Source organism: Lithobates pipiens, unplaced genomic scaffold, assembly GCF_037356315.1.
Source record: "Lithobates pipiens isolate NorthernLeopardFrog02 unplaced genomic scaffold, aLitPip1_a1.2 Scaffold_28, whole genome shotgun sequence".
Classification (NCBI taxonomy): domain Eukaryota; kingdom Metazoa; phylum Chordata; class Amphibia; order Anura; family Ranidae; genus Lithobates; species Lithobates pipiens.
The window spans coordinates 81,622,036-81,643,700 of record NW_027507789.1 but is presented as its reverse complement, the minus strand read 5'-3'; the positions used below and the strand labels follow the sequence as shown (position 1 = coordinate 81,643,700).

General features: G+C 49.3%; 9 pseudogenes; 3 read left to right on the top strand and 6 right to left on the bottom strand.

Annotated features, from left to right (window-relative positions):
• Positions 1 to 7,055: 7,055 nt before the first annotated feature.
• LOC143937050 (5S ribosomal RNA) lies at positions 7,056 to 7,175 on the bottom strand (annotated as a pseudogene).
• Positions 7,176 to 7,270: 95 nt separating this feature from the next.
• LOC143937178 (5S ribosomal RNA) lies at positions 7,271 to 7,389 on the bottom strand (annotated as a pseudogene).
• A 3,936-nt stretch (positions 7,390 to 11,325) lies between these two features.
• Positions 11,326 to 11,444, bottom strand: LOC143937688 (5S ribosomal RNA; annotated as a pseudogene).
• Positions 11,445 to 14,193: 2,749 nt separating this feature from the next.
• Positions 14,194 to 14,312, bottom strand: LOC143936584 (5S ribosomal RNA; annotated as a pseudogene).
• A 102-nt stretch (positions 14,313 to 14,414) lies between these two features.
• On the bottom strand, positions 14,415 to 14,533 carry LOC143937740 (5S ribosomal RNA; annotated as a pseudogene).
• Positions 14,534 to 14,855: 322 nt separating this feature from the next.
• Positions 14,856 to 14,974, bottom strand: LOC143937479 (5S ribosomal RNA; annotated as a pseudogene).
• A 3,377-nt stretch (positions 14,975 to 18,351) lies between these two features.
• LOC143937554 (5S ribosomal RNA) lies at positions 18,352 to 18,470 on the top strand (annotated as a pseudogene).
• Positions 18,471 to 18,791: 321 nt separating this feature from the next.
• LOC143937739 (5S ribosomal RNA) lies at positions 18,792 to 18,910 on the top strand (annotated as a pseudogene).
• Positions 18,911 to 19,011: 101 nt separating this feature from the next.
• On the top strand, positions 19,012 to 19,130 carry LOC143937510 (5S ribosomal RNA; annotated as a pseudogene).
• Positions 19,131 to 21,665: the final 2,535 nt, after the last annotated feature.

Genomic DNA, 21,665 nt, shown 5'->3' with positions numbered 1-21,665 from the left:
CACTGGTCCCCCTTGGAGGCTTTACCCCTCACTGTTTGGGTGGTCCCTGCCTCTCCCTGGATGCTCCACATACAGTATACCACAACGACATTGTCAGAGGGGCACCACTTGACAGGACACGGGGCTTTCATTCCGGTGGCATCTCCCATTGGAGGAAGGGATGATGGCCCCAACCCCTTGGCAGCAGGTTCTTTCATGTACAGACCAGGGCGGCTCATCTTCCCTTCTGGAGTCTTCACCTTAGATGGGGGAGTTGCACTTTGGGGGGTCTGAGTGATACCTAATGCGCTGTACTGGAAGGGCTTGACATTCCCGCATATGTGTCCCCTCCCCCTGGATGCGCCCCTTGTCCCCCCCTCTGCCTCCCACCTACTCTTTGCCGACATTGCCTTCTGCAGCTTTCGGGGACCCTGGATGACTTATTTATTGAGCCTATTGGTATGAGACACTGCTTCCCTCCAGGGTGACTCTGGACCCCCCTGGAGGATTTACCCCTTACTGTTTGGGCGGTCCCAGCCTCCCTCTGGATTCTCTACACAGCCCCCGATGGCGATGCAGGAGAGACACTAATTGGCGGGCCCCAGGACTGCTGCTCGGGTGAAGCCTCCCATTGGATGGAGGGATGGTGGCACCAGCCCCTTGCCTGCCGGATTTTCCATGCACCGACCAGGGCTGCTCCTCTTTCATCTTGATGTGGTGACCATGAACTAACCGGTCTTCTGTATACACTAGTCCACCTGTATACACTAGCAAGTATGCATACTCTAGCCTCGCTCTCTGTATACCCTAGCAAGTCTGCATACTCCTGCCTCTCTGTGTAACCCAGCCTCACTCTCTCTCTGTATACCCTAGCCTCCATCTCTGCATACCCAGGACGTTCTTCTGTATAATCTAGCCTGTGTTTTGTACACTTTAGCCTCTCTGTATAAACTAGCCGGTCTTCTGCATACACGAGTCTCTCTGTATACCCTTGGATGTCTTTTGTATACACTAGCTGCTCTTTATACATTAGCTCTCTGTATACCCAAGCCTCTCTGTATACACTAGTCCGTCTGTATACACTAGCAAGTCTGCATACAGCAGCCTCTCTGTGTAACCCAGCCGCTCTCTCTGCATACCCAAGATGTTCTTCTCTATAATCTAGCCTATTTGTATACACTAGCCTGTCTTTTGCACACATTAGCCTCCCTATATAAACTAGCCGGTCTTCTGTATACACTAGTCCGTCTGTATACACTAGCAAGTATGCATACTCTAGCCTCTCTCTCTGTATACCCTAGCCTCCATCTCTGCATACCCAGGACGTTCTTCTGTATAATCTAGCCTATCTGTATACACTAGTGTATACAGACAGACTAGTGTATACAGAGGACCGACTAATGTGTACAGATAGGCTAGATTATACAGAAGAACGTCCTGGGTATGCAGAGCGCTCAGCTTCAAGGTATGGCCAATGTGAGTAATATGAGGGACACTCCTCACCCCCGCCCCCACCTACCAGATCTGACTTTCATCCCCTTGCCCTCTCTGCCCCGGTCATCTGGTGGCAGTTTTATGCACTCCCTGGCCCCCACCCATTCATAATCCTTACCGACCTTTCTTTCCGCTGCTCACAGAAACACACTGGATGACTTGTCTAATTAACCAACTTGTACAAGACACCGCTATCCTCCTGTCTGACAACGGTCCCCCTTGGAGGCTTTACCCCTCACTGTTTCGGGGGTCCCTGCCTCTCCCTGGATGCTCCACATATACCACAACGACATTGTCAGAGGGGCACCACTTGACAGGACACGGGGCTGTCATGCCGGTGGCATCTCCCATTGGAGGAAGGGATGATGGCCCCAACCCCTTGGCAGCAGGTTCTTTCATGTACAGACCAGGGCGGCTCATCTTCCCTTCTGGAGTCTTGACCTTAGATGGGGGATTTGCACTTTGGGGGGTCTGAGTGATACCTAATGCGCTGTACTGGAAGTGCTTGACATTCCCGCATATGTGTCCCCTCCCCCTGGATGTGCCCCTTGTCCCCCCCTCTGGCTCCCACCTACTCTTTGCCGACATTGCCTTCTGCAGCTTTCGGGGACCCTGGATGACTTATTTATTGAGCCTATTGGTACGAGACACTGCTTCCCTCCAGGGTGACTCTGGACCCCCCTGGAGGATTTACCCCTTACTGTTTGGGCAGTCCCAGCCTCCCTCTGGAGATGCAGGAGAGACACTAATTGGCGGGCCCCAGGACTGCTGCTCGGGTGAAGTCTCCCATTGGATGGAGGGATGGTGGCCCCAGCCCCTTGCCTGCCGGGTTTTCCATGCACCGACCAGGGCTGCTTCTCTTTCATCTTGATGTGGTGACCATGGAGGGGAGGAGTTGAAATTTATGGGGTCCGGGTGTTTGCTGGTGGGAGTGCGCTAAAGGACTTGACATTTCTGCATGTTTGTCCCCTCTCCCCTGTTTCCCCCCTCCCTTCCCCCCCTTCCCACCCTTCCCTTCCCTCCTTTCCCTCCCCCTTTCCCCCTTCCACTCCCCCTTTCCCCCCTTACACTCCCCCTTTCCCCCCTTCCCTGCCCCTTTTCCCCCCGGGGCGTGGACGGGGGAGCGGGGGTAAGGAGAGGACAATCTGCCAAAGGGAGAAAGGCATTTGTTTGGGGACTGCATGTACTTTAGGGGTATGGGACGGGGGGTGGTGGATCCCATTCTGTGATGCCTTTTCTGTTGTGACGGGCTCCCTCGTGCATGCCTACGTTTAGGGCGAGCCGAGGAGACCCCTCAGTGCTAACAGTTATATGCTCTACCTCTGTTTTGGTTATACTATTGTTTTTTGTTTCTTTGATGTTACTGATTGTCTTTTATTTGCATACCGGTATCAGACGTGACATTTACCACTGCCGGGGCTGGGGGGACTAGGATTCGGGGGCTCCCTCTCCAACCTGTCTACCCAATTACCCAAGTAGGACAGCGCGTTAAACCCAGTGTACATCTGGTAAGCGCTATAGCATAATTGTGCTGTTTTAGTATACCCTTCCTGTACTGTTGAGTGCGGACAACCCTTAACTTCCCTCTCCCCCTGGGGTTGAGGTGCCCGGCCTCTTTTTCCCTTTACCTTTCCTTGCATTTGCCCTTCCTTTCTCCCCCTTAGTTCCCACCATGCATTACCTACCCAAAACCTACCTTGGTTCAACTTTCTTTGCTTTTCTCTGATGTCCCCCCCCCCCTCCCCGAGGAGCGATGGCAGACTCAGTCAAGGTCACCTCTCTAAACGTTAAGGGACTGAACTCCCCTGAAAAACGGTGGATCCTCCTGTGAGAACTGAACACATCCTGTACTGATGTGGCCTTTATACAAGAAACACATTTTAAAAATACTAGCCTCCCCTTTCTATGGTCGAGATCCTTCCCTAAGGTCTACCACTCTACTAACCCCTCCTCTCCATTCTGATCTCTAGCAGGCTCCCCTGGGTTCTCCAGGATTCTCTGGTGGACCCTGGGGGCCAATATCTTTTTCTTAGGGGCCACATTGGAGAGCGCCTTTTTACATTTGCCACTGTGTACGCTCCCAATGATCACCAAGACACGTTCCTCAGAACTACCCTGCACAGATGATGTGACTTTTGGGAGGGCCAATTGATATTAGGTGGGGACTTTAATGTCCCCTTTCGCCATCGGTTGACACTTCTGCCTCTTGCTCCTCGCTCCCTACCCCTCACCTAGGTCTCTATTCTGGCACCTTAATGAGAGCCTGCTCCAGATACCGGAAGTTTTAGCAGATGTGACCAGGGAATTGGACCTTTATTTCCAAGAAAACTAAAGCAGGACTGTGACCCGGGGATAATTTGGGAGGCTCACAAGTCAGTACTCCGCAGGGTACTTATCAGGCACGGGGCGCGCATCAAACGAACACGGAAGGAACAGCTTGCTAATCTGTTTCGTGAACTTGCCTCTGTGGAAGCGAAACATAAACATACCCCCTTACGGACCTTAGAGATTGAATTGGGGACACTCCATACCCATATTGCTGTCCTACTCCATTATAAAGCGAAAGCGGCACTCCAGTTTTGTCGTAAACTGACGTAGGAGTCAGAGGACAAATGCAGAAAAATCTTAGCCAGGTCGGTAAAGGAGTTGAAATCTGGCTCTTACATACCACAGTTGATAGATGAGAATGGCCAGAGGGCCTCTACCCCAACCCAAATAGTCGAAGTCTTTGAAAAATGTTACTCTGATCTCTACAACCTGCCCGATTCAGGGTCTGGACAGGACAATATAGACAGATATGTAACCGGTTCTGGTCTACCAACCCTCTCATCGGAATCACGGGAGTACTTGGAGGACCCGATCACACTGGAAGAAGTCCAGACGGCCGTGGGACCTCCGAAGGTGGGTAAGGCTCCGGGCCCTGACGGATATACCGCACAATACTTTAAGACCTTCCTCCCTATTCTCGGCCCGCGCTTGGTGAATTTATTTAATACTCTGAGCTCGAATGGGGATTTTCCTGAGGATACCCTTAGAGCCCACATCTCGTTGATACCTAAGGAGGGCAAAGACCCGGGCCTATGTGGGAGCTACAGACCCATTTCCCTCCAAAATTCGGTCCTAAAACTATTCTCTAACTCCTCGCCACGTGATTGGCACATCACTTGTAGTCCCTTATACATATTGACCAGTTAGGTTTTATTCCCACCAGGGAAGATAGGGACAACACCACTAAGGTGCTTACCCTGATCCGTAAAGCAAAGTCATCTGGGACCCCTTGTCTTTTCATGAGTACTGATATTGACCAGTTAGGTTTTATTCCCACCAGGGAAGATAGGGACAACACCACTAAGGTGCTTACCCTGATCCGTAAAGCAAAGTCATCTGGGACCCCTTGTCTTTTCATGAGTACTGATGCCGAGAAGGCTTTTGATCGGGTCAAATGGACATTAATGTTCTCGGTCCTTCGCCATATAGGTCTGAGTGAACGGATGCTGGCATGGATAAGTAAGATATACTCACGTACTTACATTCCACCGGACATCGCGCGTACGTTTATGTTGAACTTCCCCCCACCCCTTGTCACTAAGATCCGCAGTTTGCTTCACGGGTGGCATTCTGGCCTCCATTCCTGGTTCAGCAGATGCAATCTCATTAAAATGAACATACTCCCTAAATTTACTTATCTTTTCCAAGCTCTCCCGATCCAGATTCCAGTCCTGTTTTTTAAGCAAGCTCAATCCTTGCTCACTCAATTTAACTGGGCCCACAAAAATCCCAGACTTAAGCGGTCACAGCTGACATTGTCTAAACAACAGGGAGGGTTGGTTCTCCCTAACTTGCGACGCTACTACCTGGCCTCCCATCTGGGGCGTGTATTGGACTGGAATCGAAACAAATTTTCTAAGCTCACTCCCGAATCCCGCTAAGAAGCGCCATGTGGTGCTATAAGTATTTACCCACAGAATTTATGTCACATCCCACTATAGGGGCTTAGTTGAAAGTCAGTCACCTGATCGCTACCCAAAACACACTCACGTCTTTGACTTCCCCCCTATTCCCTATACGTGGCCATCCAACCTTTGAACTGGGGACCCACTTAGAAATTCCAACCTAGACAATGCGTCTAAATTCGTCATTGATGGAAAATGGCCTTCTTTCTCAACCCTAACAGATCCGACAGGGCTTTTCCAACTGCCTTTTTGGAGAGCGGCGCAACGACATCATTTTCTCCATTCCATCCCCAATCCTCAAACGTTCGCCCGCCCTCAGACGGAGTTTGAGACTCTATGCAGGAGCGAAGGCCCTTTGGCCCACATTCTCTCTCAAACAGATTACCCACACTTAACCTGTCTGGCCAACTGGGAAAAGGACCATAATTGCTAATTTTCCCCAGCACAGAGACAACGCATTATCACTTTGGCTCTCAAAATGTCGCTGTGCACGAAGATACAGGAGACGAATTTTAAACTTCTCACCAGGTGGTATTTGACACCATCAAAGCTGCAGAAATGTTTCCCCTCTTCCTCGAACATATGCTGGAGGTGTGGAGAAGAAGAGGGCACGTTGCTGCACATTTTTTGGTCCTGCCTCAGCTTGGTGGACTTCTGGACAGAGATCCGATGCATGACACAAAAATTCACAGACTTCTCCATCCAGGAAGAGGCTGCATTCTTTCTCTTGTACCATTCACAGATTCCCATTAAGAAGTACAAAAAAATCTATTTTACGGCATGTGATTAATGCGGCGAAATCCTGCATCCCTCTCTATTGGAAAAAATGTTCCCCCCCTTTCATTACTCACTGGCTTAGGAAAATAGAGGACATTAAAAAAAATGGAGGACTTGATCCTCACATCACAAGGTAAACAAGAATTTTTTAAACAAACCTGAGACATCTGGAATACCTTTATATTCTCGCTAGAAGGATGTCGCCTGCTATCGCCTTAGTGCTCTGAGCTTTCCTTGACTGGCCCCTTGGACAGTGGCTGCCATCGTGTCTCGTCCCCTCTTCTCCTTTTCTGATCTTTCAACCCTTCTCTTTTCGGCCTTCCTCCCCTATCTCTCACCCCCTCCACCCCCTCTCTCTTTTGGAAAGAGTGGAAAATTGGGAATGACGGCCCCACACCCCCCTCTGGATGGATTATGCCGGAGGGACCTGGGGTTTGTGTGACCCTGGATCTTGGTACAGTACTTTATCCGTGCCTCGAATCATTGTGATTGATGGAAGGCAGACTCACAGTTGCGAATATACCTGTATCAAGTATTGTTCAGCTGCTTTTTGCTCTGTATTTCTCTGTTGCATTATGTACTTGGGGGACCGTCTTCCCCTATTTGGAGAAAAAATTATATTTGAAAAAAAAAGAAGCCTACGACACCTGGTATTCCCAGGCGGTCTCCCATCCAGGCATTAACCAGGCCGGACCCTGCTTAGCCTCCAAGATCAGATGAGATGGAACAGATTCAGTGTGATGTGGCCGTAGCCAATATCTTCAGGCACTCTCAACTCTCTTGACAAACACCAAGATGGTCACCTTGGAAACAAGCGGAAAAAAATAGGTCAATGGCCACAACATAAAAAGAAGCCTACGGCATCTGGAAATCCCAGGCGGTCTCCCATCCAGGTACTAAACTGGTCCCAACCCTGCTTAGCCTCTGAGATCAGATAAGATTGGGCTCTTTCAGGGTGGTGTGGCCGTAGGAGATTTCTTCAGGCACTCTCAACCTTGACTAACGCCAATATGGTCACCTTGGGAAACAAACAAAAAAATCAAGTCAATGCCAACAACATGAGAAGAAGTCTACAGCACCTAGTATTCCCAGGTGGTGTCCCATCCAGGTATTAACAAGGCCCGACCCTGTTTAGTCTCTGAGAACAGACGAGATCTGGTGCTTTCAGGGTTATGTGGCCATAGGCGAGCTCTTCAAGCACTCTCAACCCTCTTGACAAACACCAAGATGGTCACCTTGGTAAACAAAAAAACAAAAAAACAAGTCAACGCCAACAACATAAAAATAAGCCTCCAGCACCTAGTATTCCCAGGTGGTCTCCAATCCAGGTACTAGCAAGGCCCGACCCTGTTTAGCCTCTGAGATCAGAGGAGATCGGGCGCTTTCAGGCTTATGTGCCCATAGGCAATCTCTTTGGGCACTCTCAACCCTCTTGACAAATGCCAAGATAGTCACCTTGGGAAACAAGCGAAAAAAAAACAGGTCAATGTCAACAACATAAAAAGAAGACTACGGCACCTGGTATTCCAAAGCCATCTCCCATCCAGGGACTAACTAGGCCCAACCCTTCTTAGCCTCAGAGATGAGAAGAGATAGGGCTCTTTCAGGGTGATGCTGCTGTAAGCGAACTCTTTGGGCACTCTCAACCCTCTTGACAAATGCCAAGATGGTCACCTTGGGAAACAAGCGAAAAAAAAAAAAAAACGAATCAAGGCCAACAACATAAAAAGAAGCCTACAATAACTGGTATTCCCAGGTGGTCTCCCATCCAGGTACTAACCAGGCCTGACTCTTCTTAGCCTCCAAGATCAGACGAGATTGGGTGCTTTCAGAGTGCTCGGACTCTTTCCCCATCACTAATGGGATGAGGCAGGGGTGCCCTCTGTCTCCCCTAATTTTTATTCTGACACTGGAACCACTTATGTGTCACGTTCGGAATGACCCGAATATTACTGGCATATCCAAACCCTCGGCACACCACAAAATTGCGGCGTACGCTAACGATCTAATTTCTTTTGTCTCCAATCCGCACATTTCGCTTCCCAATATACTCGCGGCTCTCCGGCGATACGGCAGCCTATCAAACTATAAAATCAATTGCACCTTTGGCTGTATTGAATATATCGGTCCCGGATGGTGAGGCCAAGAGGCTACGCTCCGCTTTTCCATTCTACTGAGCTGAAAAATCTATACGTTACCTGGGCGTTGACATCGCAGCGGATTTGGCGCAATTGTACCCGCTTAATTTTGTCCCTCTCCTGAATAGACTGAAATCTGATTTGGGAAACTGGCATGCTTTAACACTGACCTGGTTCAGGCGCTGTAATGCATTCAAAATGACGGCCCTCCCGCGGATTTTATACTTGTTCCAGACATTACCGATCCGGTTACCCCCAATTTTTTTCAGACAACTGCAGGTGCTGCTCCGGGACTTTATTTGGGCGCGCAAACCGCCCAGAGCCCGTTTGCAATTGCTTGCTAGACCAAAGGACAAGGGGGGTCTGGGTCTCCCAGATCTGAGACAATACTACAGAGTGACTCTGCTAGCGAGAGTCGTTGATTGGCATTGTAATGGCCCACACAAGCAGTGGGTGGAGATGGAGATTGAGGATGGATCCATTCCCCTATTGACCTCCCCGTGGCTCCTGTCCTCCCTACCAAAAGACCTCAGAGATCACCCCGTAGTGGGAGCTACGTTGGCTGTTGTGCGGAGGTTGTTCCGCTGCACACACATTGCTCCCCTGCCGTCACCAATGACTCCGGTTATAGGTAATCCAGACTTCCCACCGGGATTTACCAACAAGAAACTGCGACAGTTGACAGTGGTGGGGAAACAGCGTCTGGGAGAGGTGTGGCCCTCGGGAGGGCTCCCGACCACGCAAACTGTCGCCAAGCTTTCTGACCCTCCGCTTGACTTGTTTAGTGCTTATCAACTTCATCACTTTCTTCTGGCCATACAAAGGGCCCCCTACACTCCTAGAGACCTGACACCCTATGAATCCATCTGTCACAAAAAGGAACCTGTGCGACACACCCTCTCCCTCCTGTACAACCTATTAAGTAGTCAGGAGGAGGAGTCGACCCCACCATTTATCCACAAATGGGAGAGGGACTTTGGCATCACATTTACCCCACAACAGATAGGCAAGATCCTGACATTAGTACATAAAGCTTCCATCGCAAACCAATATCAAGAATCAGGATACAAGATAGTCTCACGCTGGTATAGAGTCCCATACCTTCTGAATAAAATGAATAGATCGATCCCGGATGTTTGTTGGAGGTGCAATTCAGATACGGGGACCATGGGACACATTTTCTGGGCATGCCTGGCCTTGAGGAACTTTTGGGTGGAGGTGACCGAGACGATAAAAACTCTCAGAAATGTAGATATCGCAGACAACCCAGCAGCGTGCCTTCTACACTTGACCGAACAGCCTGTTCGAAAATACAAAAAAACCCTCCCGATGCAACTCCTGAACGCCGCCCGGGCCTGCATTCCCACACTGTGGAGGCAGCCTCAGCCCCCCATCCAAAGTGCTGTGGTATTCCAAAGTCAATCATATTCTCCGGATGGAAGAATTGACCGCCACCCTTCACAACACTGAAGAGGCATTTAGTGTTACATGGAGGCCCTGGAGGTATTTTTCTGGTACTTGAGACTACATTCGGGAGGTGAGCAGCGCCCCTGTCCCAGAAAAAGACTGAACATCTAACGTTTACCTACGTAGGCCATGTCTGCCCTCGGTGGCATCCCCCCCCCCTCCCTTTTCGTCTTTATTTTTCTATTTTTCCCCGCCGCCATCCCCCCCCTCCTCTCTCTCCGTCTTTGCACTCTCTTCTTCCCCCGTCCTCCATTTTGACTATGCCTTGTCTCCTTACTAGCCTTTGGGACCCAGAAGAGCCCCAGGGTTCTGGACACGACCGGCTCATATTTTACTCTGGTTCACATAGGTCATGATAAGCTGGCTCGCTGTGGTCCCAGTTGCTCTCCATGATTACATTTGTCCGAACAGGGCTGCATTAGTTATACTGTACTACATGTCCGAGGTGGGGTTTCTCTCATTTCTGCATGAAACTCTAGGACTCCCCTCTGAGAACCCAGAGTTATTTGGCTGCCTATTTTTTGTTACCATGTAATTGTGACCCTGGGTCATGCTGTATGGTTGACTGTTATATTTATGTTGTTCTACTTATACTTAATAAAAGAATAAAACAAAAAAAATAAAAATAAGTCAATGCCAACAACTTAAAAAAAGCCTATGGCATCGAGAAATCCCAGGCGTTCTCCCATCCAGGTACTAACCAGGTCCCAACCCTGCTTAGCCTCTGAGATCAAATGAGATTTGGCTCTTTCAGGATGATGCAGCCATAGTAGATTTTTTCAGGCACGCTCAACCCTCTTGACAAACGCCAAGATGGTCACCTTGGGAAACAAACAAAAAAAAACAAGTCAACGCCAACAACATAAAAAGAAGCCTACCGCACCTAGTATTTCCAGACGGTCTCCCATCCAGGTATTAACAAGGCGCGACCCTTTCTAGCCTCTGAGATCAGCGGAGATTGGGCGCTTTCAGGGTGATGTGCCCATAGGCAATCTCTTTGAGCACTCTCATCCCTCTTGAAAAATGCCAAGATAGTCACCCTGGGAAACAAGCGAAAAAAAACAGGTCAACGCCAACAACATAAAAAGAAGACTACGGCACCTAGTGCCATCTCCCATTCAAGTACTAACTAGGCCCAACCCTTCTTAGCCTCTGAGATCAGAAGAGATAGGGTGCTTTCAGGGTGATGCGGCTGTAAGCGATCTCTTTAGGCACTCTCAACCCTCTTGACAAATGCCAAGATGATCACTTTGGGAAACAAGCGAAAAAAACAGGTCAACACCAACAACATAAAAATAAGCCTGCGGCATCTGGAAAACCCAGGCGGTCTCCCATCCAGGTACAAACCAGGCCCAACCCTGCTTAGCTTCTGAGACCAAACGAGATTGGGCGCTTTCAGGGTGTTGTGCTCGTAGGCAATTTCTTTGTGCACTCTCAACCCTCTTGACACATGCCAAGATGGTCACCTTGGGAAACAAGGGAAAATAAAACAGGTCAACGCCGACAACATAATGAGAAGCCTACGGCACCTGGTATTCCCAAGCTGTCTCCCATCCAGGTACTAACCAGGCCCATTGCTGCTTAGCCTCCGAGATCAGATGAGATTGGGCTCTTTCAGGGTGATTTGGCCGTAGGCACTCTCTTTGGGCACTCTGAAGCCTCTTGACAAAGGCCAAGATGGTCACCTTGGGAAACAAGCTAAAAAAAACAGGTCAAAGCCAACAACATAAAAAGAAGCCTACGGCATCCAGTATTCCCAGGCGATCTCCCAATCAAGACACTAACCAGACCAGATCCTTCTATGGCACCTGGTCTTCCCAGGCAGTCTCCCATCCAGGTACAAACCAGGCCTGACGCTGCTTAGCCTCTGAAATCAGACGAGATCGGGTGCTTTCAGGTTGATGTGGCCGTAAGCATTCTCTTCAAGACACACCCAACCCTCTTGACAAACGCCAAGATGGTCGCCTTGAGAAACAAGCAAAAAAAACAGGTCAAAGCCAACAACATAAAAAGAAGCCTATGGGCTTACAGCGGACCCTAAGAGATGGGACCCACTAGCTCTGTCATGGTTCGGACGCTGTAATATGAACGCAATGCCACGACTTCTGTATCTACTACAAGCCTTACCTATCAAAATACCCCAGACTTTCTTTCATGCGGTTCGCTCAACCTTTATCAAGTTCCTCTGGCGCGGAAAACATATGCGTATTGGTAGGGCAATGCTGTTGCGACCGAAATTGCGGGGAGGTATTGGCTTCCCGGACCCTGCTCTATATTACACAGCGACGCACATGACACCGGTGGTTGACTGGTGCTGGTGTTCTGCCATATACTGTCCGGCCATGATAAAGTGTCTGCGCCGTACTGCGCATGCGCAGTACGGAGCAGACGAAGCTTCGGAAAATCTCCGAAGCCGAACGGCGCCTGCGCGGTGAGTGGAGGTGGTAGCCCCACCATCCAAGCGGACATAGGGTTGTGAATATTAGAGGGCCCCTCGCAGGCGAGCTTAGCTCGCCACGCTTCGGGCTCGGCCTCGCTGCGCTCGGCTCTTTTATATTCTTACTCTATGTCCACTTGGATAGTGGGGATAGAAACTGGACTCAGTGCGCAGGCGCCGTTCATGCTCGGCAATTTTCGGAATCTGTGTTGCTGTGTACTGCGCATGCGCAGCACACAGCGGACACTATCCGATGGGGGACCATATGTGATAGGACACCGGCATGGGGAACTGAAGCTATGGGTCAAGCTAGAGCACGAGATGGTGCGGGTTCCACTGACTGGTCTGCCTTGGGCGGGGAGGCCATTGGAGCCCTGTGTGACTACTCACCCGTTAATTGGCCTCTCGCTCGCCGAGATGGATAGTTTTTTTCACCTTTCCCACCTGACTAACTTCCCTTCTCCTATGACCCCAATTATTGGACATCCTAGATTCCCTCCGGGCCTGTCTGACCAGGCCTTTACCAGGCAAGCCCCGAAAGGGCTTCTGAGAGCAGCCCTATTTCTTGGACCCACGGGCTTGATTCCCATGGGGACCATACTGCTAGAGCAAGTACCTGTTGCATTGGATAGCTGGAGAGCTAGACAGCTAATCCATTTCCTCTGATCACTACCTAACCATTCGTTCTTCTCTAGACAATTCCACCCCTTCGAGGAACTTTGCCTGGATGATGGCCCAGTTCGTGGTTTCCTCTCTAGGTCCTACCAAATCCTGACAGACGCACAATCCTCCACGGATCCACCCTTCCTAGCTAAATGGAAAAGGGACTTACAAACTACATTCTCCAAACCACAGAAGGACAGAATACTCTTTTTCGCCCATAAGTCGTCACTCTGCAGTAAATATCAGGAGATCTCATATAAGATGATCACACGCTGGTATCGTACACCGGTGGTGTTGGCCAAAATATTCCCCGGTCAATCTGACCGCTGCTGTCGCTGCGGGCAACAGGCTGGCACCATTCTCCACATTTTCTGGGAATGCCCTAAATTACAAACATTCTGGCAGCCTGTCCTGAGACTCATCCACAAGTTCACAGACATTTCCTTAGCCAATGATCCCACAGCAGTTCTTCTCAATCTAACTCCTATGTCGAGAAAGCGTTATCATAAGTCCTTACTTAAACATCTCCTCAATGCAGCTAGGGCCTGTATCCCAAGTCAGTGGAAAGAGCAATCTGCTCCAATGGTGACCCAGTGGTTCGCAAGGGTAAATGATATTGAACGAATGGAAGACCTGACTGCCACAATGAGGGATAAAACGGAGGAGCATGGGAACAGATGGTTCTACTGGACCCAGTTTCGCTTTTCGGAAGAATACCTCCGCGAGACATAGTAAGCTCATGGTGATCGTTGGAGATCGCTGTTCCAAACGTTGGACAGCTGATGAGCTGGTGAGCCGAGGGCGTCTCTTGCTCCCTGGGAGGGGACCCCATCCTATCCACTCTACCCACGACACCCCCTTACCCCTTCTTTTCCTTTTCTGCCATTTCCTTCCCCAATCTTCTCTTTCCCCTTCTCCCTCCTTTCAGTTCTACTATTTCCCTTCTTAACTCAAAAAAGGGAAAAGAAAATGGTATGTTCCGACCCCATTTGACTACTACACAATACTCTTCCCCTATCTATGGATATCTAAACTCTTCGAGGATAGCAGGGCTAGTATCAATAATATTTTACGTGGTAGAGGATCCCAACGAGATGGAGCTTTAATCTCATCTTGATATGACCGCAAAGCTGTACACATGCTATTCTCCTCGGACTTCTTACCATTGGCTCTGATATCCATGCAATATGATCGTTTGTTTGTAACTATTTGTATCACACATTCTGTGAAGTTGCCTTTGCATTGTATGTTGCATACTACTAAATAAAATAAAATAAAAAAAAGAAGCCTATGGCACCTGGTATTCCCAGGCGGTCTCCCATCCAGGTACTAACCAGGCCCGACACTGTTTAGCATCCGAGATCAGACGAGATTGGGTGCTTTCAGGGTGATGGGGCCGTAGGTAATCTCTTCGGGCACTCTCAACCCTCTTGACATACGCCAAGATGGTCACCTTGGGAAACAAGTGAAAAAAAAAAACAGGTCAAGGCCAACAACATAAAAAGAAGCCTACAGCACCTAGTATTCCCAGGTGGTCTCCAATCCAGGTACTAGCAAGGCCCAACCCTGTTTAGCTTCTGAGATCAGAGGAGATCGGGTGCTTTCAGGGTTATGTGCCCATAGGCAATCTCTTTGGGCATTCTCAACCCTCTTGACAAATGCCAAGATAGTCACCTTGAGATACAAGCGATAAAAAACAGGTCAATGTCAACAACATAAAAAGAAGAATACGGCACCTGGTATTCCAACGCCATCTCCCATCCAGGTACTAACTAGGCCCAACCCTTCTTAGCCTCAGAAAAGAGAATAGATAGGGCTCTTTCAGGGTGATGCTGCTGTAAGTGATCTCTTTGGGCACTCTCAACCCTCTTGACAAATGCCAAGATGGTCACCTTGGGAAACAAGCAAAAAAAAAGAAAACGAATCAACGCCAACAACATAAAAAGAAGCCTACAATAACTGGTAATCCCAGGTGGTCTCCCATCCAGGTACTAACCAGGCCCGACTCTTCTTAGCCTCCAAGATCAGACGAGATTGGGTGCTTTCAGAGTGATGTGGCCATAGGCAATCTCTTCAGGCACTCTCAACCCTCTTGACAAACACCAAGATGGTCACTTTGGGAAATAAGCGAAAAAAAAAACAGGTCAACGTCAACAACATAAAAAAAAGTCTACGACACCTGGTATTCCCAGGCGGTCTCCCATCCAGGTACTAACAAGGCCCGACTCTATTAGCCTCCAACATCAAACGAGATCGGGTGCTTTCAGGGTGATGTGCCCTTAGGCAATCTCTTCAGGCACTTTCAACCCTCTTGACAAACGCCAAGATGGTCACCTTGGGAAACAAGCAAAAAAATAAAAATAAGTCGGAAGCTAGAGACAATACGGCCCGAGTTCTCCATTTAATCCATGCGGCACATGTACAGGGAAGGCCCTTGCTTATGTTGTCAACGGATGCGGAGAAGGCCTTTGACAAGGTGGCCTGGCACTTTATGCAGGCCACCCTGGAACATATAGGTCTTGGCCCCAACATGATGAGCTGGGTAATGTCGCTTTACTCCACGCCATCGGCAGCGGTACGGGAGACCGAGTGGTGCTCGGACTCTTTCCCCATCACTAATGGGACGAGGCAGGGGTGCTCTCTGTCTCCCCTAATTTTAATTCTGACACTGGAACCACTTATGTGTCACGTTCGGAATGACCCGAATATTACTGGCATATCCAAACCCTCGGCACACCACAAAATTGCGGCGTACGCTGACGATCTAATTTTTTCCGTCTCCAATCCACACATTTTGCTTCCCAAAATACTTGCGTCTCTACAGCGACACGGCAGCCTATCAAACTATAAAAACAATTGCGCCAAGTCGGCTGTATTGAATATATCGGTCCCGGATGGTGAGGCCAAGAGGCTCCGCTCCTCTTTTCCATTCTACTGGGCTGAAAAATCTATACGTTAACTGGGCGTTGACATCGCAGCCGATTTATCGCAATTGTACCTGCTTAATTTTGTCCCTCTCCTGGATAGACTGAAATCTAATTTGGGAAACTGGCATGCTTTAACACTGACCTGGTTTGGGCGCTGTAATGCATTCAAAATGATGGCCCTCCCTCGGATCTTATACATGTTCCAGACATTACCGATCCAGTTACCCCCAATTTTTTTCAGACAACTGCAGGTGCTGCTCCGGGACTTTATTTGGGCGCGCAAACTGCCCAAAGCCCGTTTGCAATTGCTTGCCAGACCAAAGGACAAGGGGGGTCTGGGTCTCCCAGATCTCAGACAATACTACAGAGTGACTGTGCTAGCGAGAGTCGTTGATTGGCATTGTAATGGCCCACACAAGCAGTGGGTGGAGATGGAGATTGAGGATGGATCCATTCCCCTATTGACCTCCCCGTGGCTCCTGTCCTCCCTACCAAAAGACCTCAGAGGTCACCCCGTAGTGGGAGCTACGTTGGCTGTTGTGCGGAGGTTGTTCCGCTGCACACACATTGCTCCCCTGCCATCACCAATGACTCCGGTTATAGCTAATCCAGACTTCCCACCGGGATTTACCAACAAGAAACTGCGACAGTTGACAGTGGTGGGGAAACAGCGTCTGGGAGAGGTGTGGCCCACGGGAGGGCTCCCGACCACGCAAACTGTCGCCGAGCTTTCTGACCCTCCGCTTGACTTGTTTAGTGCTTATCAACTTTGTCACTTTCTTCTGGCCATACAAAGGGCCCCCTACACTCCTAGAGACCTGACACTCTATGAATCCATCTGTCACAAAAGGGAACCTGTGCGACAAACCCTCTCCCTCCTGTACAACCTATTGAGTAGTCAGGAGGAGGAGTCGACCCCCACCATTTATCCACAAATGGGAGAGGGACTTAGGCATCACATTTACCCCACAACAGATAGGGAAGATCCTGACCTTAGTACATAAAGCTTCCATCGCAAACCAATATCAAGATACAAGATAGTCTCACGCTGGTATAGAGTCCCATACCTTCTGAATAAAATGGATAGATCGATCCCGGATGTTTGTTGGAGGTGAAATTCAGATATGGGGACCATGGGACACCTTTTCTGGGCATGCCCGACCTTGAGGAACTTTTGGGTTTCCAGTAGCGTGCCTTCTACACTTGACCGAACAGCCTGTTCGAAAATACAAAAAAACCCTCACGATGCAACTCCTGAATGCCGCCCGGGCCTGCATTCCCGCACTGTGGAGGCAGCCTCAGCCCCCATCCAAGGTGCTGTGGTATTCCAAAGTCAATCATATTCTCCGGATGGAAGAATTGACCGCCACCCTTCACGCACCCAAATAAAGTCCCGGAGCAGCACCTGCAGTTGTCTGAAAAACAATTGGGGGTAACCGGATCGGTAATGTCTGGAACATGTATAAGATCCGAGGGAGGGCCATCATTTTGAATGCATTACAGCGCCCGAACCAGGTCAGTGTTAAAGCATGCCAGTTTCCCAAATCAGATTTCAGTCTATCCAGGAGAGGGACAAAATTAAGCAGGTACAATTGCGCTAAATCCGCTGCGATGTCAACGCCCAGTTAACGTATAGATTTTTCAGCCCAGTAGAATGGAAAAGAGGAGCGGAGCCTCTGGCCTCACCATCCGGGACCGATATATTCAATACAGCCGACTTGGCGCAATTGTTTTTATAGTTTGATAGGCTGCCGTGTCGCTGTAGAGACGCAAGTATTTTGGGAAGCAAAATGTGTGGATTGGAGACGGAAAAAATTAGATCGTCAGCGTACGCCGCAATTTTGTGGTGTGCCGAGGGTTTGGATATGCCAGTAATATTCGGGTCATTCCGAACGTGACACATAAGTGGTTCCAGTGTCAGAATTAAAATTAGGGGAGACAGAGAGCACCCCTGCCTCGTCCCATTAGTGATGGGGAAAGAGTCCGAGCACCACTCGGTCACCCGTACCGCTGCCGATGGCGTGGAGTAAAGCGACATTACCCTGCTCATCATGTTGGGGCCAAGACCTATATGTTCCAGGGTGGCCTGCATAAAGTGCCAGGCCACCTTGTCAAAGGCCTTCTCCGCATCCGTTGACAACATAAGCAAGGGCCTTCCCTGTACATGCGCCGCATGGATTAAATTGAGGACTCGGGCCGTATTGTCTCTAGCTTCCGACTTATTTTTATTTTTTTGCTTGTTTCCCAAGGTGACCATCTTGGCGTTTGTCAAGAGGGTTGAAAGTGCCTGAAGAGATTGCCTACGGGCACATCACCCTGAAAGCACCCGATCTCGTTTGATGTTGGAGGCTAATAGAGTCGGGCCTTGTTAGTACCTGGATGGGAGACCGCCTGGGAAAACCAGGTGTCGTAGACTTCTTTTTATGTTGTTGGCGTTGACCTGTTTTTTTTTCGCTTATTTCCCAAAGTGACCATCTTGGTGTTTGTCAAGAGGGTTGAGAGTGCCTGAAGAGATTGCCTATGGCCACATCACTCTGAAAGCACCCAATCTCATCTGATCTTGGAGGCTAAGAAGAGTCGGGCCTGGTTAGTACCTGAATGGGAGACCACCTGGGATTACCAGTTATTGTAGGCTTCTTTTTATGTTGTTGGCGTTGATTCGTTTTCTTTTTTTTGCTTGTTTCCCAAGATGACCATCTTGGCATTTGTCAAGAGGGTTGAGAGTGCCCAAAGAGATCGCTTACAGCAGCATCACCCTGAAAGAGCCCTATCTCTTCTCTTTTCTGAGGCTAAGAAGGGTTGGGCCTAGTTAGTACCTGGATGGGAGATGGCGTTGGAATACCAGGTGCCGTATTCTTCTTTTTATGTTGTTGACATTGACCTGTTTTTTATCACTTGTATCTCAAGGTGACTATCTTGGCATTTGTCAAGAGGGTTGAGAATGCCCAAAGAGATTGCCTATGGGCACATAACCCTGAAAGCACCCGATCTCCTCTGATCTCAGAAGCTAAACAGGGTTGGGCCTTGCTAGTACCTGGATTGGAGACCACCTGGGAATACTAGGTGCTGTAGGCTTCTTTTTATGTTGTTGGCCTTGACCTGTTTTTTTTTTCACTTGTTTCCCAAGGTGACCATCTTGGCGTATGTCAAGAGGGTTGAGAGTGCCTGAAGAGATTACCTATGGCCCCATCACCCTGAAAGCACCCAATCTCGTCTGATCTCGGATGCTAAACAGTGTCGGGCCTGGTTAGTACCTGGATGGGAGACCGCCTGGGAATACCAGGTGCCATAGGCTTCTTTTTTTAATTTTTTTTTATTTAGTAGTATGCAACATACAATGCAAAGGCAACTTCACAGAATGTGTGATACAAATAGTTACAAACAAACGATCATATTGTATGGATATCAGAGCCAATGGTAAGAAGTCCGAGGAGAATAGCATGTGTACAGCTTTGCGGTCATATCAAGATGAGATTAAAGCTCCATCTCGTTGGGATCCTCTACCACTTAAAATATTATTGATACTAGCCCTGCTGTCCTCGAAGAGTTTAGATATCCATAGATAGGGGAAGAGTATTGTGTAGTAGTCAAATGGGGTCGGAACATACCATTTTCTTTTCCCTTTTTTGAGTTAAGAAGGGAAATAGTAGAACTGAAAGGAGGGAGAAGGGGAAAGAGAAGATTGGGGAAGGAAATGGCAGAAAAGGAAAAGAAGGGGTAAGGGGGTGTCGTGGGTAGAGTGGATAGGATGGGGTCCCCTCCCAGGGAGCAAGAGACGCCCTCGGCTCACCAGCTCATCAGCTGTCCAACGTTTGGAACAGCGATCTCCAACGATCACCATGAGCTTACTATGTCTCGCGGAGGTATTCTTCCGAAAAGCGAAACTGGGTCCAGTAGAACCATCTGTTCCCACGCTCCTCCGTTTTATCCCTCATTGTGGCAGTCAGGTCTTCCATTCGTTCAATATCATTTACCCTTGCGAACCACTGGGTCACCATTGGAGCAGATTGCTCTTTCCACTGACTTGGGATACAGGCCCTAGCTGCATTGAGGAGATGTTTAAGTAAGGACTTATGATAACGCTTTCTCGACATAGGAGTTAGATTGAGAAGAACTGCTGTGGGATCATTGGCTAAGGAAATGTCTGTGAACTTGTGGATGAGTCTCAGGACAGGCTGCCAGAATGTTTGTAATTTAGGGCATTCCCAGAAAATGTGGAGAATGGTGCCAGCCTGTTGCCCGCAGCGACAGCAGCGGTCAGATTGACCGGGGAATATTTTGGCCAACACCACCGGTGTACGATACCAGCGTGTGATCAGCTTATATGAGATCTCCTGATATTTACTGCAGAGTGAAGACTTATGGGCGAAAAAGAGTATTCTGTCCTTCTGTGGTTTGGAGAATGTAGTTTGTAAGTCCCTTTTCCATTTAGCTAGGAAGGGTGGATCCGTGGAGGATTGTGCGTCTGTCAGGATTTGGTAGGACCTAGAGAGGAAACCACGAACTGGGCCATCATCCAGGCAAAGTTCCTCGAAGGGGTGGAATTGTCTAGAGAAGAACGAATTGTTAGGTAGTGATCAGAGGAAATGGATTAGCTGTCTAGCTCTCCAGCTATCCAATGCAACAGGTACTTGCTCTAGCAGTATGGTCCCCATGGGAATCAAGCCCGTGGGTCCAAGAAATAGGGCTGCTCTCAGAAGCCCTTTCGGGGCTTGCCTGGTAAAGGCCTGGTCAGACAGGCCCGGAGGGAATCTAGGATGTCCAATAATTGGGGTCATAGGAGAAGGGAAGTTAGTCAGGTGGGAAAGGTGAAAAAAACTATCCATCTCGGCGAGCGAGGGGCCAATTAACGGGTGAGTAGTCACACAGGGCTCCAATGGCCTCCCCGCCCAAGGCAGACCAGTCAGTGGAACCCGCACCATCTCCTGCTCTAGCTTGACCCATAGCTTCAGTTCCCCATGCCGGTGTCCTATCACATATGGTCCCCCATCGGATAGTGTCCGCTGTGTGCTGCGCATGCGCAGTACACAGCAACACAGATTCCGAAAATTGCCGAGCATGAACGGCGCCTGCGCACTGAGTCCAGTTTCTATCCCCACTATCCAAGTGGAGATAGAGTAAGAATATAAAAGAGCCGAGCCCGAAGCGTGGCGAGCTAAGCTCGCCTGCGAGGGGCCCTCTAATATTCACAACCCTATGTCCGCTTGGATGGTGGGGCTACCACCTCCACTCACCGCGCAGGCGCCGTTCGGCTTCGGAGATTTTCCGAAGCTTCGTCTGCTCCGTACTGCGCATGCGCAGTACGGCGCAGACACTTTATCATGGCCGGACAGTATATGGCAGAACACCAGCCCCAGTCAACCACCGGTGTCATGTGCGTCGCTGTGTAATATAGAGCAGGGTCCGGGAAGCCAATACCTCCCCGCAATTTCGGTCGCAACAGCATTGCCCTACCAATACGCATATGTTTTCCGTGCCAGAGGAACTTGATAAAGGTTGAGCGAACCGCATGAAAGAAAGTCTGGGGTATTTTGATAGGTAAGGCTTGTAGTAGATACAGAAGTCGTGGCATTGCGTTCATATTACAGCGTCCGAACCATGACAGAGCTAGTGGGTCCCATCTCTTAGGGTCCGCTGTAAGCCCATAGGCTTCTTTTTATGTTGTTGGCTTTGACCTGTTTTTTTTGCTTGTTTCTCAAGGCGACCATCTTGGCGTTTGTCAAGAGGGTTGGGTGTGTCTTGAAGAGAATGCTTACGGCCACATCAACCTGAAAGCACCCGATCTCGTCTGATTTCAGAGGCTAAGCAGCGTCAGGCCTGGTTTGTACCT